This window comes from Stylophora pistillata, chromosome 5 (assembly GCF_964205215.1).
Source record: "Stylophora pistillata chromosome 5, jaStyPist1.2, whole genome shotgun sequence".
In the NCBI taxonomy this organism is placed as follows: domain Eukaryota; kingdom Metazoa; phylum Cnidaria; class Anthozoa; order Scleractinia; family Pocilloporidae; genus Stylophora; species Stylophora pistillata.
In genome coordinates this window covers 12028281-12055423 of record NC_142523.1, presented here as the reverse complement: position 1 = coordinate 12055423, position 27143 = coordinate 12028281, and the positions used below count along the sequence as shown (strand labels likewise).

General features: G+C 39.5%; 1 long non-coding RNA gene and 2 pseudogenes across 1 annotated transcript; 2 read left to right on the top strand and 1 right to left on the bottom strand.

Moving 5' to 3' along the window:
• Positions 1–6370: 6370 nt before the first annotated feature.
• On the bottom strand, positions 6371–8323 carry LOC148730320 (uncharacterized; annotated as a pseudogene).
• A 1394-nt stretch (positions 8324–9717) lies between these two features.
• On the top strand, positions 9718–12164 carry LOC148730319 (uncharacterized). Its single transcript, XR_016001917.1, has 3 exons — positions 9718–10881; positions 11682–11729; positions 12108–12164. It is a non-coding gene; the product is annotated as an uncharacterized LOC148730319 (long non-coding RNA).
• An 11330-nt stretch (positions 12165–23494) lies between these two features.
• LOC148730318 (uncharacterized) lies at positions 23495–24579 on the top strand (annotated as a pseudogene).
• Positions 24580–27143: the final 2564 nt, after the last annotated feature.

Here is a 27143-nt window from a genome sequence, read left to right as displayed (position 1 = left end):
GGATGTTATCTTGATCTAATCCTGTATTCTCTTTACGATGTAACAAAGAAATGACATGTTCGTTCCTGAAGAGAAAACTACAAACTACGTCTTAAAATGAATTAAATGGTTAAAAGTTATCAAACGGGCGTGGCTCGAGCTGTATTTGACCAGTAACAGATACTTTTGTTTATCGTGGTTAAAGTGCTGAATAAATGTTTATTGATCGTTTTTCTCACTGTTTAGGTTCAAACCTAGAGTCAAGCTATATAGTGAATATTGACTTTTCGGCTGCCATACTAGAAATCTTCGCTTGGGGAATGGTATTATAATGATAGTCGAGACCTCATAAATGAGAACCGATATACGATGTAACAAAGAAATAACTAATAACGGATAACTAATAACGGATAACTAATAATGGATAACTAATAACGGATAACTAATTGTTGGCACAGTAATGACTGAACTGTCTATAATTGTTACTGTTCTTTATTTTGGTATACTAATTTCCCCTTTTTTCCTCCATCAGGTGACGTGCCATTTACGTGGAGGGTTTCAGCCTGATTTCAAGTTCTTTCTCAAAGGGAATCGCACTTAGCACCAGCGTGATTGTAGTCGAAATTATATTCGTTTGTTGATGGCCGTATATTTTAGAGATTTTCAACGAAGATAAGGAACATTAAAAGTGTGATATTTCTATCAAGATGATTTTTTAAACTTTTTTACCCAAGTTTTTTTTGTCTGTAGCACATTTTATCTACTAGGAAGGGACACCTGTCACCTTAGGTTGTTAATAATCTACCAAACTGCACGTTCAGCGTTTTATCATGACTCAGGGTGTGGGAAAAAGTTTCCATTAAAAACATTTTGTGATTTTGGTAACCATTATAACCCCTAGGACGTAATGAGAACACTATTCACGATCCCCATTAGTTTCCTTCCTGTGAGGGGTAGGGACATTTCCTCTACCCCCTCAGCTTTACAGGCTCGTTAACGAGGGTGGGTAGGGAGGGATAAAATATGGACACTAAGTAGGTGATGCTGAATGCAAACAAATGGCTCGAGCGAGACCCTAAATCTCCGGAAAAGCCCATGAATAACTTATTCATATTTCAAAAGCCAGTTTTCTTCGTTCCGCTTTACCACGGAAGGTTACAGAATTTAATACCGGATTGTGATCCGTATCGCTAGTATTCCAAAGAGCTGGACTAGTTAAAAGCGCGTGATTCACCAGTTACAATTAAAGAGTTTGATATTCTGGTCCGCTGAGATGCTTTTGAAAAAAAAATCAACGTATAAGCTTGCCAGTTAAAACTATATGAACATTTTTCACTCAGCCACTCGCCATGGTTTCAGAATAATTAATTTCCCGCCCAATCATCTCAGGTTTCTGGTCTTTGAAAGTTACTGCATAAAACGTCAAAATACCGTCTGTGAAATGAAGAAGACACGAACAAGCGACTGTTTTTTGAAGTTGTTAAATTTGTAGAGACTTCATGACGGATACGGTAATTTTATTGCGGGTTAGTTTTAGACAAGAATTGGGGGCAGGTCAGAGTAGGTAGTGCGTAATTGAACGCAACCATTCATTCAAGACAGTAAATGAGTTATGGCCATTAGATTTTTAAATAAATTCATTTCGTTCTGAAATTTGAAAACTTTTTTTCTTCATACTAAATTCATATTTGATCTTCGAACAGGCAACTGCACCTGGCGTGAATCGACACAAAGTTATTACTGAAAGCAAAACTGGCTAGAGGCACTAAATAATCATTTAAAAAGGGGGTTTTGATAGTCAGTGCCGTGTGCACACATAAAAAACAGTTGTCGATTAATCGCAGTCGGCTTAACCAGAAAAATAGTAGCCCGACATCCCTTTATTCGCTCGACAATTTAGTTAGGATTTCTTAGCACGTGATATCTTGGTGGCTCAAGATTACGGATAGTTTTTAATTTTTTATTTTATTCCAAACTGGCTGGGTTTACAAAGCGAAACTAGTTAGGGTTACTATATTAGGCCTCACGGAACAGCGTACGCACGTGAGTTAAGGAAAATTTCAGACATGCGCAAATGACGTCCCTTGTTGTGTTTACTTCTCCCCTCTACGCTTTTAAAACTTTACCGTTGAATATCTTATCAAAACACAAAGTCTCTGGTAGTTTAATACTTAAGCCGCGAAAACTGCAACGGAGTTAAGGATTCTACCGTTTTGTTTTTTTTCTTTTCATCGACTTAGTGGTAGAAATGCTATTTTTTCGTACTGTTTTGTCATTCATTGCGCGTGGTGTTTATTATTAGGAATTTCGAAACGGACAAGTTCAAGAATTGGCATCGTAGTTTCAAGTCAAATTGAGGTTTGGAGTCCACTGTTGTTCGTATTAAAGCTATTTTCATCTTTTTAACGCGTGCTCGAGATGTAATGGAGGAATGAAATATATCGACTGAGTAAAGCAAGCGCACGATGCTCGAGGTAAGATTATAAACTAGGTTATCTTGACCACATCTTGGGGGTGTTGGTGGTAATGGGTCGATTAGCTTACATTCAATATCGTCCACCCGAGATCGAGAGTGAACTCCGGTTTATTCGTCAACAGGAACCAAGAGCAGTTAATTATCAATCACTTCTCGGGTACTCGTTGGTACTATTGATAATGTTTGACTGATATCGATTGTTAAATCAATGCTTATTTCTTTTGGGCGCTTTGAATGTGCAGGATCGACCAATACACTGATTCTTTTTGGACCACACTGCATATTCATATTTGTGTTGGTCCAGATTTAGAGGCTATGACAAGTTGCCTGTATGTGAAAAAAAATTCCATCGTTGTAGATATTTAATAGGGTAAGAAAAACGTTTAAATGGGAGAGAGGATTCATTATGGGTCAGATTTGTACTACTTATCTTTTACACGGAATAAGGAAAGACAGGATAAAGAATTTGGCATGTTTTTAACAGTTCCAGTGTTTAAATCTAATTTATTACTGTTATGCATTGTACACTAACTGTATGTAACATAACATTGGCTGCATCACTTAGCTTTGCCCTTCCTGTTCAAAATGATTCACTTAATGTACAAGAACACCTATACACAAGTCATGTACTTATCACATTAAAAGTTACCTACTGCTAATGATATGTTTAACTATACATGGGCAACATTATAATGATATAATCTACATTTAATTAAATATTACATTTATTGTGGTCTTAAACTGCTGTAGTGAAGTGACTGCATTTAAATGTTTGTTTAATATTCTACTAAGCTACAGTTATGCATAACAATTTAAAATCAGATATATTACAGCCTCATTTACCTACTGTTCATTTTGAATGTAATGTTCAATTCATTTAATTCAAGATCCAATACAACATGATTAAATACATGTATGTCTCAGCTTTGGCTCCATGCACTTTACTTATACCCTGCAAAACCAGTTACAATATTGCAAAGCTAACATGCTACATACACTAAAACTGACATTGACCTATGTTCACTTAACTAAAGTGGCATATACAACATGCTCTTATCAGGTTAGTTCTAACATGTTGCATTGAAACATTTATTAATTTTTAGATGTGTCTCTGTGAGTAAAAATGCATTCATGTTGAGATACATTTACTTCATGCAGTGTGGGTCAGTGAAATCAGTTCTTATGTACAAATCTAAAATGTTTAGAAATTACTGACCCACCCCTATGACTACTTTATTCTTCATGTGTAGGCAATGGTGTAATATGCACAGTCATGTGGGACCTGGAAAGGCAAGTAGTTGGAGGTTGGAAGACATTTGGAAGGTTTTGTAAACACAACTGGCATTCTCTTGGTAGATCATAAACTGGTAGCTCCTCCCCATAGTTCCACACCTTTAGCGCTGCTAGCTGCATGAGTCTTGGAACTTGTCCATCAGGTGTACAATCCCTACATGGCTTGTGAAGTCTTGTCTTGACGTCCTTGCGCCCTCCATTACTCGCATGGTAAATTTGTCTATTCGCCACGCCTATGTTCCCGACGATTGGAAAACTGCAATTGTGAAACCTCTATTAAAGAAACCCGGTCTAGAGTTAACTTATAAAAACTTCCGTCCGGTAAGCAATCTAACATTCATCTCCAAGATCGTCGAAAAGGCGGTTCTTTCTCAATTGTTTAAGCATTGTGAATACAATGCTCCTCTGCCGAAGTTACAATCAGGGTTTAGAAGATTTCACTCTACCGAAACTGCCTTGCTTAAGGTTCAAAGTGATATTCTTATGTCAATGGACCATCAGGAAATTACGCTTCTTGTGCTACTGGATCTAAGCGCTGCTTTTGATACAATCGATCATCAGATTCTCCTTAATGTTCTTGAAAGCGATTTTGGAATCATTGGCTCTGCCCATAAATGGTTTGCGTCTTATCTGTCTGGCCGAAAACAACGTGTTCTCATAAACGATCGAACATCAGATGATTTTCATTTGAACTGCGGTGTCCCACAAGGCAGCTGTATGGGTCCTATTTTATTCATATTATACATATCTCGACTATATCACGTGATCGCTAACCATCTCCCCTCTGCTCACGGATATGCCGATGATACACAACGTTATCTGTCATTTAGACCCAATGACATATCTTCGCAAGACCACGCCATAGCTGCTCTTGAAGCCTGTATTTCGGATGTCCGCTCATGGCTGATTTATAATCGCCTGTTAATTAACGATTCTAAAACCGAATTCTTAGTTGTTGGTTCCCGCCATCAATTATCAAAAATCGCAATTGATTCCATCACAGTCGGTAATTCTACCATTCAGCTTCTCAACAGTGTTCGAAACCTGGGTTCCTGGTTTGACTCCAATATGTCCATGTCCATTCACATTGGTAAGATCTGTAGCAAAGCTTTTCATGGATTGTATAAAATTCGCCAAATTAGGAAATTCCTCAGTCCTGAGTCCACGAAGACTCTTGTTCGCGCATTTGTGACTTCGCATTTAGACTATTGCAACTCCCTTTTATTTGGCGTACCCAAGTACCAGACAGAGCGTCTTCAGAAGGTTCTTAACGCCGCTGCTCGACTAATTTTTAGGATTCCCAAGTCTCACCACATCTCGTCCGCCTTATATAATCTTCACTGGCTTCCTGTGGCTTATCGCGTCCATTTTAAGTTGTTACTCTTAATTTATAAAGCTTTAAATAACCAAGGCCCACTATACATAAAAGAATATCTGCAGCCACACAGTGTCAAGGGTCATCAGCTACGTTCCTGCGATCAGGGTCTCCTTAAGGTCCCAAGAACTAACTTTAAGACCTTTGGTGATCGTGCCTTTGCCCGTTCTGGACCTTTTTTGTGGAACGAACTGCCGCTTGAATTTCGAAACAGTCCAAGTGTAATGCTTTTTAAGTCAAAGCTTAAGACACATCTATTCAAGCTGGCTTACAGTTTGTTTTGATATTTTGTCGTTTATCATTTTAATATTTGTAGTTAATAATGTTGTAAAGCGCTTTAGAATATTTTATAATTTTAGCGCTTTAGAAATGTAAATTATTATTATTATTATTACTGGTAACTCCCCCAATTACTATTGGGCTGAATGACCTTTGTCCCTCCAGTGCAGATGTTCCCTTGGCAGAAGCTTTCCAGTGAAGTTTAAGTTTGCGACCATCAGCTTTTAGTGACTGAATCATATCCAGTAAGTCATTGTTTACTTTCTTTTCTATCCAAGCTTTAGGGTAAACGTCCTTTGCTGTAAGTGGCCCATGTGTGCTGTTTTCTCCAATCTTGTTTAAGTTCTTTCTTGCCTCTTACTAAAGGTCTGTGGTGAGCATTTGGGCATATTCTTTCATTCTTTCTTCATGAACTTCACGTGCGGCTTCTGTGGTCCTGGTGTTGGTTTTTCCACTGTGCAGAATGTTCTCAACAAACGTGATTGAAGCCTGTTTTGATAACTCTGACATGTTATCACTAAGATACAGTTGCGAAAGGTTGAACTGTCTTTCTGCAAGAACATTGTTAACTGGAAGACTGAAAATGTGCTTTGCGTAGAACTCAAACAGGTTTGGAGTGGCTTCTTTACTTATGAGTGAGCTCTGTTGTGATAAGGCTATTTCTTTGATCTCACATAGCAATTGAGGTTCCTTTAATTTCCAAAGAGTGGCCCATTTAATTAATCGAACTCTGTCCTTAGAGACCAATGTGAGAATGTTCTGTCCATGAACATGAAAGGGAATGTTCTCTGACTTTTCTTTTTGATTTTCAGATCTGACTGGAACTCCAAGAAGCTTTAAAACCGAATGTCAGAAATGACTTTGGTATCTCTGATCAGCTCCCATTCCAAACAACTTCGGAAAAGTTAACCACTCTGCTCCATGATCTTTGATGACTTTAAGTGCTTCGTGTAACATTGGCCTCTGCACTTGTTTGTGGTGGCTATGTGATTTTGGCAATCTTTGAAGGAGACGCTCAGAAAGCTGTAAACAAGCTTTTCCATACCTAAGATACCACTGGAGAGTCTCATGATAATATGTCCACCTTGTGTCAATGAATGTCTGAGGAAGGGGTGGCTCTTTACTAAGAATACCTAGAGAAACATACATAAGTTTGTATTGGCTTGGACGCTCATGATGGAGCCAAGATATTTTATATAGCAATTGTAAAACATGGGGGTTACTCATGTCACCCTTTGCTCCAAACCCAGCCTGGCACATTCTTCTCAGCATGATGTTTAGTACATGTGGGTAGCATCCTACAAAGAACATTTCTTTTCCAAAAATTTTGGTGTTGTTGGCTAAGAGACCATTTACTTTTCCCTTTTGGGTAGATGCATTGTCCCCAACCAACCCCGAAACATTGGTGAGGTCATATTCCTTTTTCACAACATGATAATCCACATCAGACTGGTGTTTTCCAGACCCGCTTGCTGTAAGGCTGTTTGCTAAGACATAAGCTCGGGGCTTGCTCTCTCTAGGGCACCAGGTGTGAACACCCACTATGTGCCTCTCTTCTCCTCCTTTGCGGGAGTCATCGCTCCAGAGATGAAAATCATACTTGAAGTTTGAGAAGCACTTGCGTAAAATTAGTTTGTCTGCCTCACCTAAGAGAACATTCCAGTCAGAAAGTGTACTTGGGGAGACAACAAAGTTTGTCGGGGGGGGGGGGGCGGGGCTACAATCAAACAAAATATTGAAAATCAGATGTAATGCCACAGGTGTCTTTTGATAAGATAACAAAGATGCATGTTGCATGTATCTGACACAAGCCATAAACATCAAAGTTCTTTGGTTGTATCCATTGTTACCATGTGCAAATGTCTCCACAAGAGAATATCCCTTTTTGACAAACTCATTGTTCCCCTGCAATTTCTTTTTTAGTTTTGAGGAAGCAGATCTTGTCCCTCTTAACTTGTTGCTGACTTGTTTTTCTTTTTTTTCAGTAGACGTAAGTTTGTTTTGACACTTTTTGAGTTGAATTTGGAGCCTCAACACGTCCTTTTTCAATTGGATGTTCCTTCCTTTTACAAATACTGAAATTATGAAGAGGTGACAATTGAAATTAGTCAAATGTAACTCACGGATTTCACATGATAGAGTATGGAAACAAAGAATGCAAAGTAAAAATATCCGACTAGAAATCCTATCAATGAGGTATGTTTAGAAACTCTCGATACTGTATGACACTTAAAGATACGCGTCGTTATGATTTGCTGACCGAAAAATTAACTTGCCTGTACATTTTATTACTGACCATGCGGCCATATCGACTACTCTATCTTAACATTCAAGAGGTTTTTTTTTCGGCTTCTGTTTGGTGGGAGTGTCATCGGTTTATGATTAAAACCATTTAAAAGTGGTGTCAACTACGATCGCGCAAGTTGCAACCGGCGAAAATTCAGAATGGGAATGAAAATCAGTTACCGTAATTGGTGGCTCAGACAATCTGCAGTAGTATTCGTAGACATTTGCAAGTGTTTGCATTTCCATTCCCTCCTTAAAAACACTTACATAGACTGCGTCTTAGGGTTTTGACTGTTCCTTTTAGATTGGCGTTTTCGGACCTCAAACCCTTACACTCTCTCTCGAGTCGATCGAGTTTTTCTTCACTTAAAAAGCTGCGCACTTGCACTGCAATGCTGCTTTTTTCTATTTCTTCGGAATAATTCACATATTTTCTCGGCTTCTTTTTGACTGGTGGCTGATTTTTGCAAGAAAACTGGCTGCCGTGAGCTCTTTTACGTGCTATCAGGTCTCACCTTCGGCGAGTCGGCCGGAGATTAATTAACAAAAATCAGTAACTTTGATGTAAACAACTCACGGCACGAGCCTGCGTTCCTTTTCTCACGCAGTGCTACAAAGTAATGTAATTTGCGCATGTCTTAAAATTTCATGGGGTTACGGTTTCCATGGGTGGGGTACCTTTCCGTGAGGCCTAAAAATGGGGGCTCCGATCGTTAATGCGCAGTTATTAAAAAAAATTGTCCATTAATCACAGTCAGCTAACACCAGAATAATAGCACAATGATATCTTTTTTTTCCTGCCAACAAGTTAATTTAGATGTCCTTTACATTACAATGGCGTTGCACACCACCTGTCAATAGGGAGCTTAAGCAACGACGACGTCAAGTAATCGCGGAGGGTCTGGAACGAGGACGTCGTTTTTAGCGGGAAAATGAAACTTAAGCAGTGAAGTTGCTCAAGGACGACGACGTCTGAAATCTTGTTTATTCTCGCTTCGTCAGTTTAAGAAATGACAGCGTTCATAGACGTCCAAAACCTTCTTCTTCTCACTCATGGATCAAATTTCCACATATATATCGAAAGTTCGAGAGTAGGTTATTCAATTCTTGAACATCAACAGTCAAAGGAATTATTAAGCTTTAGCTTTATTTACAATAATTTACGCATCGCAAAAGTTTAAAATATTAAATTTTACGAAAGTTGTTTGAGATTTCAATTCAGTTGTAAGTGTTGCTGATATAAACAAATCTATTTTGCACAAGGTTTGTCTGATTTGCAACATGCTTAAGCCTGATATGTTCTACCTTTGATGCTCCTTCCTTTGCCGAGCAAACGACGTAAGTCTGTCAATTTAATCAATGCTAGCTAGCGATCGGCACAGATAGTAGTCGTAGCGCTTCACCTAAGAATACTATTTTTTCCCGTGTGATTTTGTCGGAATAATTTTTTATGGCTGTAAATCTATATCAAACATTTTGAAAATAGATTCGGAAAACCTAACAGGTATTCAAGCTCATGTTAACACACCGATCTGAAGAATTCTTTGTTGTTTAAAGCGTCTCGATTGAAGAACAGCAACACGCAAAATTTTTAAGTAGCAATAATCCGACAGTTCCATACACAGCTTTTGACCGAACGCAAAGGTGTATTACACTGCCATTTAAAACTTTGCATTCAATAAAAATGATAAACAGCACTCTTTCATAAAATATACTCAAATATATTTAAACCTTACGTGGTCGCTTTCACCGCTTGACTTAAACACCTGTCACGGTGAGGAGGAAGGAATATGAGTTGGTGGGTTTTCGAATTTTATTTGCTTAGAAAACTGAACAAGGTGGTTTAAATCAAACGAAGAAGCGAATACAAACTCCAACCAGCCATAGACTGTCTAAAAACTGACAATAAACCCGCACCTTTTGATGAGAAAAACTGCTTTGAAGTTCGGAAGTTCACGACGACGTGAAACAGGTCCTTCTCAAGTCGTCGACGACAAGACGAAGACGGAATTCTAGGTTCGCGCTTGCGCAGTGACGTTCCTGCTACCTCCGGTCGTCGTCTTCCGTTCGTCGTCGTGGTTGCTTAAGCTCCCTATTATGAAAAACATTTCGTAGTAAAACGTAACATCTTATTAACTCAAAATTACTGATAATTGTTTTATGTTTTTCTAAATTGTCTGGGTTTACTTCATGTTGAATAAGATATATATATCAGGCCACTAAAACCTGGATAAATCAAAACAGAAGAGTACATGAGTAACAAAACTGGTTTAGACGCACCAATGGATAAAGATAGCGGGCTTTGCTTGCTGAACCGTGTAACGAATAAAAGTTCGTCGATTGGTTGCGATCTGCTAAGCCAGTTCAATAGTACATTGAATTAATTTTTTTTCTTTCAAAGTTGTCTTTTATAATACAAATGCTCAGGAACCTGGCTTTCCTAATCGTGCGATTAATACTACAATTAAGCTAAAATAGTTTTCCGCGTAAATTTTTTTTCCTGTAGGCAGTCTTCGAAATTTTCAAAGAAATGTCGAAATTTGCGATAAGACTACCAATGCTAATTTAAATCGATGTCGAGTATTGTTAAGAAATAAAGCTGATTGTGCACACCTGTCGATAAAAACTGCAGATATTTCTCGCCGGAGTACGGAGAATAAATGATTGGGGTTTAGTTGCAGTCTGCTAAACCTAAAAAAAAGCATGATTATTTTTTAACACAAAATAGATTATTAAAACATTTACAAATGAGTCTAGAAAAAAGAGTCAGCTCATTTGTCACTTCGACTTTGGTGAAGAAGAGTCTTTTCGTGTTTGATCTTCTGGTCGAACGGTAATTCTGCAGAAAAGATGAAAGGCTTTGTGCTCGCCTTGATTCTTCTTAGCGTTGATTTCACAAAGAATCATTGGGTGCGGCATTTGAACGCAAACTTGGCCCCTGAGCGGGAATTTGAACCAGCCAATCCTCAAAAATTCAAATGCTTCGGGGTTGCCCGGGAAAGGGGGATGTTGAAGCTTTGAATTGATCGAGGCATAATCCTTATTCGTGTGTTATACTCTTCATATATCACAGAGTTACAGAAATTCATAATTTTTTTGAGATAAAAACGGTTGCCTTTTGATTCCATTCTTGATTTTCTTCTTTTAGATGAAAAAGGAAGCTCTTAGAAGGAAGCAGAAAGGGATATCTCAGGTAAATCAGTGCGTCGATGTGAATTGTACCAATTCTAGTCAATTGAGTATTTTACTTAGAGATTAAAAAGATTTCTATCAAGGGAAATTGTGTTCCAAAAGATATAAGATGGGACTGGTCATTATTTAACACCTGAGAGGGGATCGGAAAATTTTGGTTGTGTCATAATAAAAAAATACCCCTGCCCAGCCTCTATTTTACTCTTATGATCCACGATCCCCTCTTATGAGCAGTTAATTGGAAGTTAATTTTCTATAGTCCTCCTCTTTATTCTCTGTTGGCGAAGACGGATCACCCCTCTGGTCCCTCTGAGAATCATGTGATCCCCCCCAAAAATTCTCCATTCATATACTTGTGAATTCAAATAGACTTGCGCTGTGCGTTCGTTGACTTTGACATCACGTGCCTGATTTCAGATCAAATTGCGCCCCGCTCTCTTCAATTAACATTATTAGCTCCCCCTCTTTTGGTTACAATGAATATATGAAGTTCATGTATTTTGAACTGCAGTATTAGATACGTCTGATGTACGATCCTCACAGTAGAGAGCGCTATTTATGCAATAGCGTAATAAACCCGTGATTTATCATTAGGGGTTTATTACGAATCAACTCAACGGCCTTCTCCCAGTTGGTTTGTTAGCTCAATTGGTAGAGCGCTGCACTAGTATCGCAGAGGTCAGTGGTTCGAATCCCGTACAGGCCTGATTTTTTCAGGTCTGATTTTTGCTATTGCATAAATAGCGCTCTCTACTGCGAGGATCGTGCATCAGACGTCTCCCTCTTTTGTATGATTTTCAGAGTAAAATGAAATTCAAATGGACGGATCTATTTGGAGACGCAGTGAACGTAAGTCAAACTTTACCTAACTTTACCTAACATTTTTAGTTTTGATTTTCTACAATCGGTGCATTGTTTATAAAACTTAAAGCGCCAATCAGGGCAAAGCTAAAACCAGTCATGAATTGTTCACTTCCTTTTTCCTGCGCCTCAGGAAGTTCGCTCGTATGCTTTGAAAATTGTCTTCGGCTCCTTAATCTGATGGCTGTTGTGACTGCTACGGTTAAATCGATCAATATCAATCGATCAATCTCCTCATTAATCAATCAATATCAGTCAGTCAGTCAGTCAGTCAGTTAATCAATATAATTAATAGACACATTAAATACTTTTATCTGTATTTCAATAATTTGTTTCAGACATTGGTTTTTTGTGTTTCTTTTACAGCCTGAATCTGCACTAACTGCAAGTCGCTGGGTCCTGGATGATGTTTTATATACAGGTATGACTATTGCTCTGGTTGGGGTTGTAGTACTAGCGGAAAGTGCACTGCTAGTAATTGCGTTTAGTGCTAAAATAAGCTGAAATTTTTCTTGCAAAATCTGGAGTTTTACTAAGGAAGTGATAAATAGGACTTCTCTTTAATTCATTTTATCAACCGGGAGAGCGGTAGCAGGCAACGGTGATATAGTGGTGTGTTCCTTCACGACAAATTGGAAAGCAATTTACTCAAACTCGAACTCTATTTACGAAGTGCTTTTAGTCAAAGCCAGAAACATGGAGCTCCATTTCTCATTTGCAGACCTCCCCGTACCATTCCTTTAGATCTGCAACGGAAACATTATCCAGAAAACAGTTTATATAATCATAAAAACTTTTCAGCCAGGAAGAGGAGGTTATCTTGATGTAATGCTACATTCTCATTACGATATAACACAGAAATGTTCAGCGGATTGAGGAGAGAATTACAAACTGCATCTTAGAAACTAAATGGTTGAGAGTTGTTAAGCGGGGCGTGGATAGAGTGCTGAATGAGAATTCAATCGTAGAGTCAAGCTATCTATTTTAAGATATTGACGTTTCGACTGCCTTACTGGAAATCTTAGTCAAAAGAGTGGTACCATTATGGCAATCGAGACCTCACGACTATAAAATAGTAGCTAAACCATATGAAACCGGCCACCGATATACTTTTACAAAAGACGACGGATGAGTTATTATCAGTATAGTTATCGCTGAACTGTCTATCATTGTGATTGTTCTTTACTCTGATATTGGCATGCTCATTTCCTTTGTTTTCTCCATTAGGTGCCATTTACGTGATGGAGAAAACAGCCTAATTTCAAGTCTCCTATCAGAAGGAATCGCACTTAGCACCAGCCTGATTGTAGTCGCATTTTGTTTTAAATCTTTGTTTTTTGTTATTTTGTTAGAGAGTTGTAGATCACGAGATTTTCAATGAAGAGGAACATTAAGAGTGTGTTATGTCAAGAAGTATCTAACAATTTTTCTTCTCAATTTTGTCATTACATTGTATGTATCAAGAAAGGACACCTACCATCGTGGGTAGATAACAACCTACCCAACAACATGTTCCGCGTTTTGACTCGTGAGAAAAAATTTCCCACCATAGGCATGAGAGGGGTGGGAGGGGGGGTGGGGGAGAGGGGTCACATACTTGAGTGACACTTTGGGACACAAACATATCATAAATGATGTTATGAAGTATGTTATGAATCAGTCATGATATAAATTGTAACTTTCTCCTCAGTAGGAGGATCTCACCTTTGAACTCGTCCCCTCTGTCAAGTCTCACTCTTGATTCATGTCATTGAGTGGATTTTCACTGATCGATGGAACATGCTGTATGATTATTGATTTGGTTTCACAGAAATTGTTAAGTCTCGTCAAGTTTCCACGTAATCTGCGCTTTCTTCTAACTTCATAGCTCTATAAAGGCTCTGGTCTTTCGCCACTTGAAAGTATAGGGTACATGGGAAATTTGAAATTCTAGAGCAACTTTAAAAAGCGAACTCCGTTTTAATTTCAGGCTATATGTTTATCGTGAATTTTTGCAAAGCAGCCATCTATCCTCTCTTGACGATATTTTCCCGTACTTTGCCATTTTTCTCTCCTAGTGTAAAGGAGGTTTCATTTCATTTCTTTGTAATTTGATCAATTTTGGGTGTCTTTGTAGACAACAGTGGCTCGCCTGAGTCACTGAGGATAGATAAATAAAATCGGGACGAAATTAATTCCAAAATGTACGCCTTTTAGTTGTCCCGTATTTTTTTAAATCAGCTGATCCAAGTAAGCCCTTACCACTATTATTTGTTTCCTGGCAACCTTGCATGTTATTTATGTTAGTCAATTGCAATTTAGAATTGATTAGTTGCGTATAAACTACAATCTTTTCTTTAAAGCACTCTCCAGTTTCTCTCCTGACTTAGAGATGCCTTTTTCAGAAGGCGTTTTAGAGATGCTTTTTTCCCTTAACTCGTGCTGGGCCATTTTTCAAAAAAAATTTTCAAAACCTCGATCAGACCATAACTATTGGTCTGATGCTGATTCTTCATCCTTTTTTATTAGTTTGCCTGTAAACTACAACTTTTTCTTTATCAACTCTGGCCAGTTTCTAGACACCACACGAAACAACATGTTTTAAAAACCGGACTTAGCCAAACACAGCTCCAGAGAGAGAACACAAACCATAACCTTCGGGATTGTTAACTGAGCGCGCGTTGTGACGAGAATAATTATGCAACAGTAAAGAATGAGAAAGATGGTAAGTTTTGAGCTCGGTGAAGAAATATAGAAAAATGTTTTCTGTCCGTCACAAGCGTGGGACAAAGAGAAAATTTCTGAGTCCCCATGAGGAATTGAACGACAGACCTACGGATTTCTGCCACTGAGTCACAGAGACTCTATGGTTAGCGAAGCTCATTACGAAATTCATATTTGACACGCGTCCAGCATATTGCTAGGATCAGCAATGTCGGCAGTGCCGGCCATGTTTTGTAAAGAATAAGAAGGATGTTAAGTTTTGAGCTCGGTGAATAAATGTAGAAAGATGTTTTCTATTTTTGTTGCTAGGATCAATCAGCAATTGTCCGTATGCAGGACTGTAGTCAGTATGCCTGTATGCAGGACTGTAGACAGTATGCCTGTATGCAGGACTGTAGTCAGTATGCCTGTATGCAGGACTGTAGTCAGTATGCCAGTATGCAGGACTGTAGTCAGTATGCCGGTATGCAGGACTGTAGACAGTATGCCGGTATGCAGGACTGTAGACAGTATGACGGTATGCAGGACTGTAGTCAGTATGCCTGTATGCAGGATTGTAGTCAGTATGCCGGTATGCAGGACTGTAGTCAGTATGCCTGTATGCAGGACTGCAGTCAGTATGCCTGTATGCAGGACTGTAGTCAGTATGCCTGTATGCAGGACTGTAGTCAGTATGCAGGTATGCAGGACTGTAGTCAGTATGCCTGTATGCAGGACTGTAGTCAGTATGCAGGTATGCAGGACTGCAGTCAGTATGCCTGTATGCAGGACTGTAGTCAGTATGCAGGTATGCAGGACTGTAGTCAGTATGCCGGTGTGCAGGACTGTAGACAGTATGCCGGTATGCAGGACTGTAGTCAGTATGCCGGTATGCAGGACTGTAGTCAGTATGCCGGTATGCAGGACTGTAGACAGTATGCCGGTATGCAGGACTGTAGTCAGTATGCCAGTATGCAGGACTGTAGTCAGTATGCCTGTATGCAGGACTGTAGTCAGTATGCCGGTATGCAGGACTGTAGTCAGTATGCCGGTATGCAGGACTGTAGACAGTATGCCTGTATGCAGGACTGTAGTCAGTATGCCTGTATGCAGGACTGTAGTCAGTATGCCAGTATGCAGGACTGTAGTCAGTATGCCGGTATGCAGGACTGCAGTCAGTATGCCTGTATGCAGGACTGTAGTCAGTATGCAGGTATGCAGGACTGTAGTCAGTATGCCGGTGTGCAGGACTGTAGACAGTATGCCGGTATGCAGGACTGTAGTCAGTATGCCGGTATGCAGGACTGTAGTCAGTATGCCTGTATGCAGGACTGTAGTCAGTATGCCTGTATGCAGGACTGTAGTCAGTATGCCGGTATGCAGGACTGTAGTCAGTATGCCGGTATGCAGGACTGTAGTCAGTATGCCGGTATGCAGGACTGTAGGCAGTATGCCTGTATGCAGGACTGTAGTCAGTATGCCGGTATGCAGGACTGTAGACAGTATGCCGGTATGCAGGACTGTAGTCAGTATGCCAGTATGCAGGACTGTAGTCAGTATGCCTGTATGCAGGACTGTAGTCAGTATGCCGGTATGCAGGACTGTAGTCAGTATGCCGGTATGCAGGACTGTAGTCAGTATGCCTGTATGCAGGACTGTAGTCAGTATGCCTGTATGCAGGACTGTAGTCAGTATGCCGGTATGCAGGACTGTAGTCAGTATGCCGCATCGCCCAGAATTTAGTGACATATCCGGGACTTTCATTGAGACACTGGCGCTAAATTTAAACGCTAATTAGAAAATGATTGCCAAACAATAGAGGGAAAGGGCTGAAAATGTCGAGGAAAGCTTACGTTCTATTCGTTTACGGATAAACTACTTTTTGAATCCTACTTTTACCATATGGCTTTTATAGAAGAAAGTTCAATTGAACAGTGTATCAGTCACACTTTGCTCTTGCGCTTTCAGAAGAGGTCGCAAATTTGCCTTGAAAATTGACTATGTTGGCGTCCTGCTGGTATGAGAAGTCGATCTCAGCACACTTTCAGGCGTAATTCATCTTCACTCAATTGCTAGATTTTTCTTTTACCATACGGTTATTTTTATTTAACATTCTAGAAAGCGCCATAGAAATTTTCAAGGGATTTCAAGCTTTCGAAGCAGTCGCAAAACGCGAATTTCGAAATTTCTCTTTAATACGGGGGCGCGCCAAAACCACATTTAAGACAAAGATTGAATGAAAATAAAATTTCACTTGACCACAGATTAGCTAGCTTTCTGAGCACCGCTTTTTATAACCTTCAATCAGGCGTTTCTTTGTTGTCAGTCCGCAACCGCAGGCCTTTCGCCCTCGAAAACCGCCTGATCGCGACTTACACTTTTTAAACCGCCTATTCTTTACGATACTATTTTCTAAATTTTTCTATTTTCATGATACTAATTTTTATAATTCAGAAAACATTTTAACCAACGGGAGTCTGTCAGTCTTTCTAAGAATCCGCTGCAAACGAATTTGCTAAACGTTTTGTTAAGAGCGTGGCTATTGTTAATTAGTGTTATTGTTCACTTTATATCACCTTGGGATTTACTTTACGCATCCAACCGTTTGATTGACAGCAGCTCAAATCTGCAAAGAGACTCGTGTATTCTCAAAGCTTTACCTGCTGACCAATCACATCCGACTGGTTCAGGATATGCAAATTATTATGCTGCCCGCTGATTAAATGGGCACTGCAAGTACATGTCACGAAAGACAATAGTATTCTGGGCGATGGGTATGCAGGACTGTAGACAGTATGCCAGTATGCAGGACTGTAGTCAGTATGCCGGTATGCAGGACTGTAGTCAGTATGCCTGTATGCAGGACTGTAGTCAGTATGCCTGTATGCAGGACTGTAGACAGTATGCCGGTATGCAGGACTGTAGACAGTATGCCAGTATGCAGGACTGTAGACAGTATGCCGGTATGCAGGACTGTAGTCAGTATGCCGGTATGCAGGACTGTAGTCAGTATGCCGGTATGCAGGACTGTAGTCAGTATGCCTGTATGCAGGACTGTAGACAGTATGCCTGTATGCAGGACTGTAGACAGTATGCCTGTATGCAGGACTGTAGTCAGTATGCCGGTATGCAGGACTGTAGTCAGTATGCCGGTATGCAGGACTGTAGTCAGTATGCCTGTATGCAGGACTGTAGACAGTATGCCTGTATGCAGGACTGTAGTCAGTATGCCGGTATGCAGGACTGTAGTCAGTATGCCGGTATGCAGGACTGTAGTCAGTATGCCGGTATGCAGGACTGTAGTCAGTATGCCTGTATGCAGGACTGTAGTCAGTATGCCGGTATGCAGGACGCGTGTCAAATATCAAATTCGTAACGGGCCTTGCTTACCATAGACTATCTGTGACTCAGACGTAGAGCATCGGAACGCGAAATACGAGGGTCTGAATTCCATTTCTCATAGGGACTCAGAATTTTTTCTTTGTCCCACGCTCGTGACAAAGACAGAAAACATCTCCCTATAAGCATGTAGCTCTTATGTTCCCACTCAATCATATGTTTGCAGTAGCGATCTTTGAAAGTTTAATTTCTCCATCAAATTTATTTCAGAAGCTTGTTCATGATCCAGAACGTACCATGCCTCCCTTCTTTCTTGATCGTCAGATGGGTGAAAAACATGAAGAAAATCCACAACAACACTGTCTATATAACGTTGAAGAAAAACACAATGCAGATTCGTTTTTGGAGGGGGATCGGTAGTGGAAGAGGGAAAAGAGGGGGCACAGGGCAACCATCGTGATGGGCGATCGAAGGGAAGTGGAGAGATATAGAAATACACAAGGTTGTAACACCAGATCTTCGGTTCGAATTAAAAACCTTGCAGTATTGTTTGTTTTGGTATGATTCAAGTGCATTTCCTCTCCAGGGACTAGTAGTTTCCGAGATATTTTTGAATGGCTTTCACAAACCTACAGTTGAACCAGGATAGCCCTAAGACAGGGAAGGTTTGATCAAACACGGAGGTTGACGGAACAAAATCCATTGTTTTTTTTTTTAACTAGCTTTGCCCTCCTCCTTCGAGAAAAACTGTCCCCGGATGTCGCCACTCCTGCTGTTCTTAATGCTAACGATTGAAAGGCATGCCATAGTATTGCATGGTACACCCTTCCTGCAGATAATTTGACACATAACTAGCGCACACACATTATAAATTGCGGCTTTTTCTCCATGTTCGGAGCTTACCAGAAGAAAGTCGGCATTTTCTCACAAACGAGCAAGGTGACCCATAACTTTTTTCTCTTTCTTAGAATTGCGCATTGGCGGTTTTTCGCGAAACGGAAATGTAGAAGTATCATTTTGTAACTTTTTAATAATCAGCCTACTTAGTTGAGGATTGTTGTAAGTTTCTTTGCCTTTAATCATAGAATTACAATACCTAGACCACGCCAAAAGCTATTATGGTTCATTATTTACTTGATTTAAACTATGAACAATTTTTATATTTCTAAGGATTGCCTCGATATCAAAACTAGAAATTAAATTTACTAGTTTCCCAAGGAACCGTACTCCGAGAAAATTCCAATGTTCATTGCAACAAAGTCAAAGAGGACATTTTAAGCAGTCACAATTGATATCTCCACCCTATGTAAGAATTCTGACCGCAAATGACATGTTTTGATTCTATATTTCATAGACTGAGCTCAATAACATCTGCGCATGTCGCATAGATGCCTATAAATCCATATTAATTCATATAGCGTAATTTTTAAAAAAATTGTAAAGCCTTAATATCCTTGATCCATTAAGACTACTTTTTTATGGAAAAAATATAAAAAAAACTTTCGCTGAGGACCGCCCAGCTCACGTGTCGATATCAACGTAGCAGAACTTACTCAAAATGTATTTTGACAATCGAAATAGGACGGTTAATTTCAGCAAGGATGACACTGTCGTGTGCATATTTCGTGCCCGTTTTGAGAGACGCGTGAGGCGAAAGTTTGAAGCTTAATTTCTCTACTAGTGTCGTAATCTAAAGGAAAAACCGAATCGCGTTTCAATTTTTTAAAGTATTGTGTCATTTTTAGTCTAGTGTTGCTATGGTTTAAAAAGTGAGCCTGCAAAAGTTCCTGAGATTTAAATATGATTTTCAGCTCTGCTTTTTTACAGATCGATTCGCCGCACGTACCAAACGTAACTGACCGCACTCTGATTGGCACTGGGATTCTAATCCACGGACATACTCCCCGTAACCCAGCTGCCGGTGAACATACTTCAGGTTGCTGTAAGAGATTGCAACATTAACATCCTCAGACCCAAGCTTTATTAGCCGAGCATCCAGTGCTCGTTCGTGCAAGTATTTTGCCAGCATTAGGTCACGTAGCTGCTCGTGAACAACGCCCAGGTTATTGTAAGACATTGCGATATCAACATGCTCAAATCCAAGCTTTCTCAGCGGAACATCCAGCGCTCGCATGTGACAAACTTTTGCCTGCCTCAGGTCACCCAGCTGCTGGTGGACAAGAACCAGGCTATTGTAAGACATTGCGACATCATCATGCTCAGGTCCGAGCTTTTTTAGCCAAATATCCAGCGCTCGTTCGTGACAGCCTTTCGTCTGCTTTAGGTCACACAGCTGCTCGTGGACAACGCCCAGGTTATTGTAAGACATTGCAACATCAACATGCAATGCAAATCAATCATTCCGTTACCTCACTGTTTGTCATCTAAATGACATTGCGACAAGGGTAGGTGTAATTTTTGCTAATGATACTTTTTGCTGCAGTGAACTGTTGTTTTGTACAGGAAGAGTTACTCATATGTTACACGGAAAAAGACAAAATGACAGGATTCAAAAAGGGAAGGAAAAAATGAGGGTAAAGACAAAGATAACTTCTTGAAAAACTTTTGAGTAAGAGAGTAGAAATCTGAAGACCTTTTTCCAAAAGCAAGAAAACCAGAAATGCGATAAGTGCAATGTTCACCTGAAAAAGCGCCCAGAATCTAAGTCAAACTTAGTGTTGACTGGCATAATAACTTGTTGAGCATGATGTCAATTCCACAAGACACGGTTTTAACATGATTATAGCACCAGCACTCCACTTAGTTTCAGACTTTCCAGTAAACAAAGAAGCTTAAGCAAAAAAAAAATTAAAATAATAATAATAATGTACTACTTTTACTAGCGCAATCTGTAAGGGTCTATACCCTCAAACAAAGGGAAAGAAATACTGTTCGTTACGAAGGAGCTGTTAGCTAAAGAACGGCTGCGAAGGAGACGTGGCATTTTCAGGCCAGCGGAGACAAACATGAGACATGCGCGCAGGAGGATGCTCCCAACCACACGCGACAATCGTCTTTCGAGCACTTGCCGACCTCCAGGCTCTGTTCACCTCAAACAAATGCAGATTTTCTTTGTAGAGCATGACACAAATTCTAAAAACATTATCTTGGTTGAGTGGGCATCGAATATAACAAAGAATTTAGATCAAGAGAAATCCTTCGATCGCGTTAATCGCACCTTTCTGCAAAGCCTCCTAACCGGTTTTGGTTTTGGCCCGTCTTTTTGTTTTTGGATCAACACTTTATATATGGAGCCAATATGCGTGTTATTGTTAATGAATGGCTAACCAATGCGATTCCTTTGTCTCGTGGGGTAAGAAAGGGGGACTCCCTGTCTCCCCTGCTCTATGTTTTGAGCGTTGAAACTCTCGCATGCAAAATCCGAAATAATCCTGAAATCGAAGGCTTTCTCCTTCCGGGCGCACATTGTTTCTGCCTTAAAGTTGAAAACTATGCTGACGTTACGACCTGTATAGTGAAATCTTATCGCTCTCTGCAAGTTCTATTCAACATGATTAATATTTACGAGCGTGGCTCTGGGGCACGCCTTAATGTCACGAAAACAGAGGCCATGTGGTTGGGGGCGTGGCGTACGCGCGACGACCAACCACTTGGCCTCAAATGGGTGACAAAAATTAAAATTCTAGGTGTTGTTTTCGACCGCGATACTGAATTAGATAACTGGCAGCCGAAACTAGAGAAATTAGAAAAACATCTCAACTTATGGAAATCCCGCTCTCAGTTCTCTTGTCGGCCGATCACTCATCGTTAACACCCTCGGAATTAGCAAGCTCCTATATCTCTCTACAGTTTTTTTATGTCCCAAAATGAGTAATTTCTAAGGTGAACGCTTTGATATGGCCATTTGTCTGGGGTTGTCGAATTAAAACGGTTAGCCGAGCGTCCTGCCACCAATCTCTTAGCAGTGGCGGTCTCTGCATTTTGAATTTCCTGATCAAAGGTAAATCTCTTAAATTAGCCTCAGTAATTTCCAATCTAGATGATCGCGAATCAAAATCCTTTTATTTGGCCAGATATTCTCTAGGCTCTAGGCTTGCCTCCTGTCGCTCGGAGTGGAGCTCTCTTCGAGATAACTCCACCCCGAGTACACAGATCTTGACGCCCTATTATGAGAATGTTCTCTCGGCGCTCACCACTCTGCGTGGGATTCTCTCCCGCACGGAGTGGTGCTATTTTGAATTTTCTTCCAAGAAATGTTATCGAATTCTCTTGAAGGAAAACTACACATCTCCAATTCTTCATCGCTTTTGGACACCCTTCCTTCCGATTAACTTTAATCTTGACAAATTTTGGAATTTAGTGCGAGATGACTCTTCTGAAAATTACAAGAACGACATACTCTGAAAAATTGTACTTTGCGGTATTAAGGTCCGCGATTCTCTAAAGAATTGGGGATATATCGACTCAGATAAGTGCGCCTTCTGTTCCCGTAAAGAAACTATAGATCACTGTTTTCTCAATTGCCCCCGTGTGAAATCTGTATGGACCCACTTTTCCCCTATTACCTCCTCTATCCTTGGAACTAGATTTCTCCAATCCTGTAGCTATGTTTTCTTTTTTCGTTGGACCCCCGCTAGTCCAAAACAGAATCGTATTGCCCGCTTTCTAATTAAGACAATTCTGTACAGCATCTGGAAATTTCGAAATAAATCTATCTTCCACAAAGGAAATGACCCCCCCTGAGGGTATAATTCACCATGCCCTCAGCGAGACCAAAAACAGAATTGCGTGCGACTACTTCTGACTCTCGTTATCTAACTCTAGAAACGCTTGGGAGTCCCCATCAATCTGTACAATTGATGGGGACTCCTATAGAACACTTTTGTAAATAGATTACCTTAAGCTTTAGATAAGATTTGATTAAATCAACTTGGAATTATTTAAAACTTAGAATTACCACTAAACAATCCTAGAGTTACATTAATATTAGTCTCCGTTAGCCCTAGCTATACCAATTTCATAGATTATGCTTATATTAATATTAGTTTACCTTAAGCTTTAGTTAACATTTGATTAAATCAACTTGGAGTTATTTACAACTTAGAATTAGCATTAAACAATCCTGGAGTTACATTAATATTAGTCTACGTTAGCCCTAGCCATACCAATATTATAGATTAAGCTTATATTAATATTAGACCTAACTATTTTGGAGTTATTTATAACCTTACATTAATATTAGTAATATTTAATACTCGGATATAATAAACAACTCTTTAACTTTGGAACTTTGGACTGTTTATGGTTGCCGTGTGCTGTTTAAATATGCCAATGATTCCACTATTCTTTCGCCTATCACTAGGAATAGTGACCCGTCTGCCGACTTAGTTGGACAGTTCTTAACGTGGTGTAAAGACAACAGAATGGTCTGCAACCCTTGCAAATGTAAAGAGCTGGTTGTTAGAAAGAAAAATCATAATGTACTCTACTCTCCAATTAATAATATTCCTCAATGTAATAGCTTCGTTTTACTAGGAGTAACTTTACAGAGTAACGGAAAGTTTGATGAGCATGTAAGAACTAAGCTTGTCAAAGCAAACAAGTGTTTATACGTCCTACGAACATTGAGAAAGGAACATTACTCTCAGGCAGAGATTGATCATCTTTTTATATCCATTGTTTTGGCTAATTTTAGCTATGCACTTTCAGTCTATGCGGCATCTGAGTCCGATCTTACAGTTGTACAAAGTTAACTTTTTTAGACCGATGTCATAAACGCGGTTTTATCTCATTTCCAGTTTTTATCAAGAACCTTTTAAGCAAACAAGACCGAAACATTTTGAAGAAACTAAAATCAACGGATTGCCACCCCCTGAAAGACATCATTCCTGTCCAAAGACATATGTACACAATCTTAGGAAAAAAGGCTGCGCGCGCCCGAAAAAAATACACGACGCTTTATGAACACCTTTGTAAATAGGTTGATATTTAAGCTCCATTTATTGTAATGACAAACTTTTTAATTCATAATATGTATGTAGATTTCTGTAGTTTTTCCAAATTCATTGTAACATAAGATATGTAGTTTTATCTTATGATGGAATAAAGATCTTTATTATTTATTATTATTATTAACAATTAGTTGGGGCCAGGCCAACTTGCGTTAGCACTTTTATTTTGTAACTTATGTGGTTTGTTATGAATAAACCCTTTTCAAAACTTAAAAAATCGAGCAAGCACGGTACTTTCGAAGATGACAGAATATCGTTTTCGACAACCGAAAACCTTTAAGGAGGAGGAAAAGTGTGTCGTTAATGCAGTTCCAAAGTCGACGCAATACAAAAACAAATGGGCGGCTCGTATTTTTGAAGAGTGGGCACTGAAGCTCGATTTTCGAAAGTAGCAACTTTGGAACCAGGTGGTCTTTTTAAAGAATATGATCTGCACAGGGTTCAATCGCTGGAAATTCCTTTATACCAAATGGATGCTTTAAGCGTTAATTATTGGCTGACGAAGTTTGTTGAAGAAGTTGCCAAACCGTCAAAGGAAAGATACCCACCGAAAACGTTATATCCGATTGTGTGTGGATTGCGTCTCTTCATGGAGGAGAAGAATGAGAAGATGGATTTTAATCCTGTCGATGCTTCGGATGAAAGGTGCAGTTTTGTTGCTGTATGTAGCACTTATTATTCATTTTACTTTAAATTAATGTCACTAAATAACTACACTTGTTGTAAATGTCTCGATAGAGAACATTATCTGTAATTATCATTTGTTGTCAATAAAGTTGTTTATCGCCACGTGTTTTTCTTGCTTTATCAGTATGCAGATTAAGAAAATTTGCATCCGTGTTTGAAATCGTTTCAAACACGGCCATACTTTCAACTCGTTTTTCATTGGGTTTCTAAATCCATCCATCTGACCAGAATAAGATGCTCTGGTTGGGTAAGAGCAGCATGAATAATTAATGGTTTGAGAAGGGGGTGGAAACTACTACAGTTGCTCAATCTCTCCCCTCCCCCTGAAAAAGGAATACCTGACTGTAGGTCAGGGCTCACTTCGGAATCCGGTCAGTGTAAAACGAAGACTGCGGACTGCAGACTGCAGACTGCGGACTGCAGACCGGGGGTAGAATGCAGACTGAGGGTAAAAGGCAGACTGTAGACTGCAGACCAGGGATAAAATGCAGACTGCCGTAAAATATTAATAATAAAAAAACGAGTCTTAAGGATGAAATAAAGAGTGTTCGTACCCGTAAAATAATGTCACGTCAGGACTCACGAAACACACAAAGGCCGCTTCGCGCAGTACAAAAGTCACGTCATCCCCAAGTCACATGGCATTTTAAAATGTTGGAAAACGAGGACGACGATCTCATGGTAATTTTCGATAATTTGCGTTAATGTCTTTCACAAACTATGCTCGATACTTACAAGTTTACCTTGCCTTGTTGTTGTGTTGTCGTGTTTTGCTTGCCTTGTCTTCCAAACAATTCCAAGGCCATATGAAGAATTTGTATGCTGAAAGAGTTACTCGGTCCCAGACCTATTCGTGAAAGCACAATTCAAAATGGCCGACATGTAAACAAAGGTAAGATGCATAGCATTACGATCAGTTTGGTCGCTTTTGGGAAACTTGGTTCAACAAAATGGGGAGAACTAGAGGTTGATAATATGTTTTACAAAGGCGAATAAACGCCTTTCGGTTTGAGTTTTCGGGATTTTGAAAAAAAAACTACGGGTACGGGTAGGAACACTCCCAAGTCTTGTTTTTTATTACTAATATTTTATTTTACCCTCATTCTGCATTTTAACCCTGGTCTGCAGTCTGCAGTATGCAGTCTGCATTTTACCCCTGGTCTGCAGTCCGCAGTCTGCATTTTACCCTCAGTCTGCATTTTACCCTCAGTCTGCATTTTACCCTCAGTCTGCATTTTACCCTCAGTCTGCATTTTACCCTCAGTCTGCATTTTACCCTCAGTCTGCATTTTACCCCCGGTCTGTAGTCAGCAGTCTGCAGTCAGCAGTCTGCGTTTTACACTGACCGCTTCGGAATCAGCAATTGGCTATCAAGTCCATGGCCCAATCGGGAAAGAGGTCATGAACATATCTGTACATTTTTGATTCGAAGGTAAATAAGTTTTAACGCGCGGCCAAGTAATGCCTTCTCAGGGTTGTCATAAAGAGTTTTAGAAACTGGACTCTGATACTGAAAGCAGGCAGCGCCATGAACAAGTTATATTTCCACCGATATCATGCTTCCATGCTGAAAAATTACTTCACAAGCATTCGGAAGGCGAGAAACTAGCGTCGCGTGTATCACCCTCTTCTTGTAGTTTTACTGAGTACTTGTCACCCAATAATAATCCTAATTCCTTCTTTTTTGATGCAGTCTCTCCCAGTCTCTCCCAGTCTCTCCCAGTCTCTCCAGTAGATATCGAACGAGAAATACTCAGAGGCTGCTAATGAAAACAGAATCACTCTCCAGTAGATATTGAACGAGAAATACTGTCTATTCCTCAAAACAAAATCTACGGTCTTTACTCTTGTCCAATCCATATTTTATCTGATGCTAAACATATTATGTCTGGCCCTCTATCTAAAATTTTTAATATCTCTGTGCAAGAAGGTGTCTGTCTATCCAAATTAAAGCAAGCGAAAGTTATTCCTGTCTACAGTGACGATGCAACTGAACCCGGGATTATCGGCCTATTTCGCTATTATCTATTTTTAATAGAATATTTGAAAAATTGATATACCATCAACTTAAAACCTTTCTTGACAAAAACGATATCTTATTTAAATCCCAGTATGGCTTTCGTGAAAAGCACTCGACTCAACACACTGTTATTGACATTGCTAACATCATACAAAATAATATGGACTTAAAATTATTCACTCGCGGCATCTTCTTAGATCTAAAAAAATCCTTTGATACCGATAACCATTTAATCTTACTAAAAAAAACTTGATCATTATGGTATCAGGGGCATCATTAATGACTGGTTTTCCTCGTACCTTCTTGGTCGTACACAAGTGACTGAATTAGATTCTAATCTATCCAACATTAATAAGATCTCGTGTGGTGTCCCTCAAGGCTCTGTTCTTGGCCCTTTGTTATTCTTAATTTATATTAATGATTTTCATCACTCTTCTTCGAAATTTTCGTTTTATCTTTATGCAGATGACACAAATTTGTTGCATGCCGATAAAAATCTCAAGACCCTTAAAGAAACAGTCAATAGCGAATTGGTCAAAGTTTCTGATTGGCTCAATGCAAATAAACTAACTTTAAATGCTAAAAAATCTAACTTTGTCATTTTTCGTCCTTATCAACGTAAATTGGACCTTAGAGTCAATATTCAAATGTTTGATAATAGTAATCATTCTTTTACCTCTCTTGAATGTAAGGATCATAGAA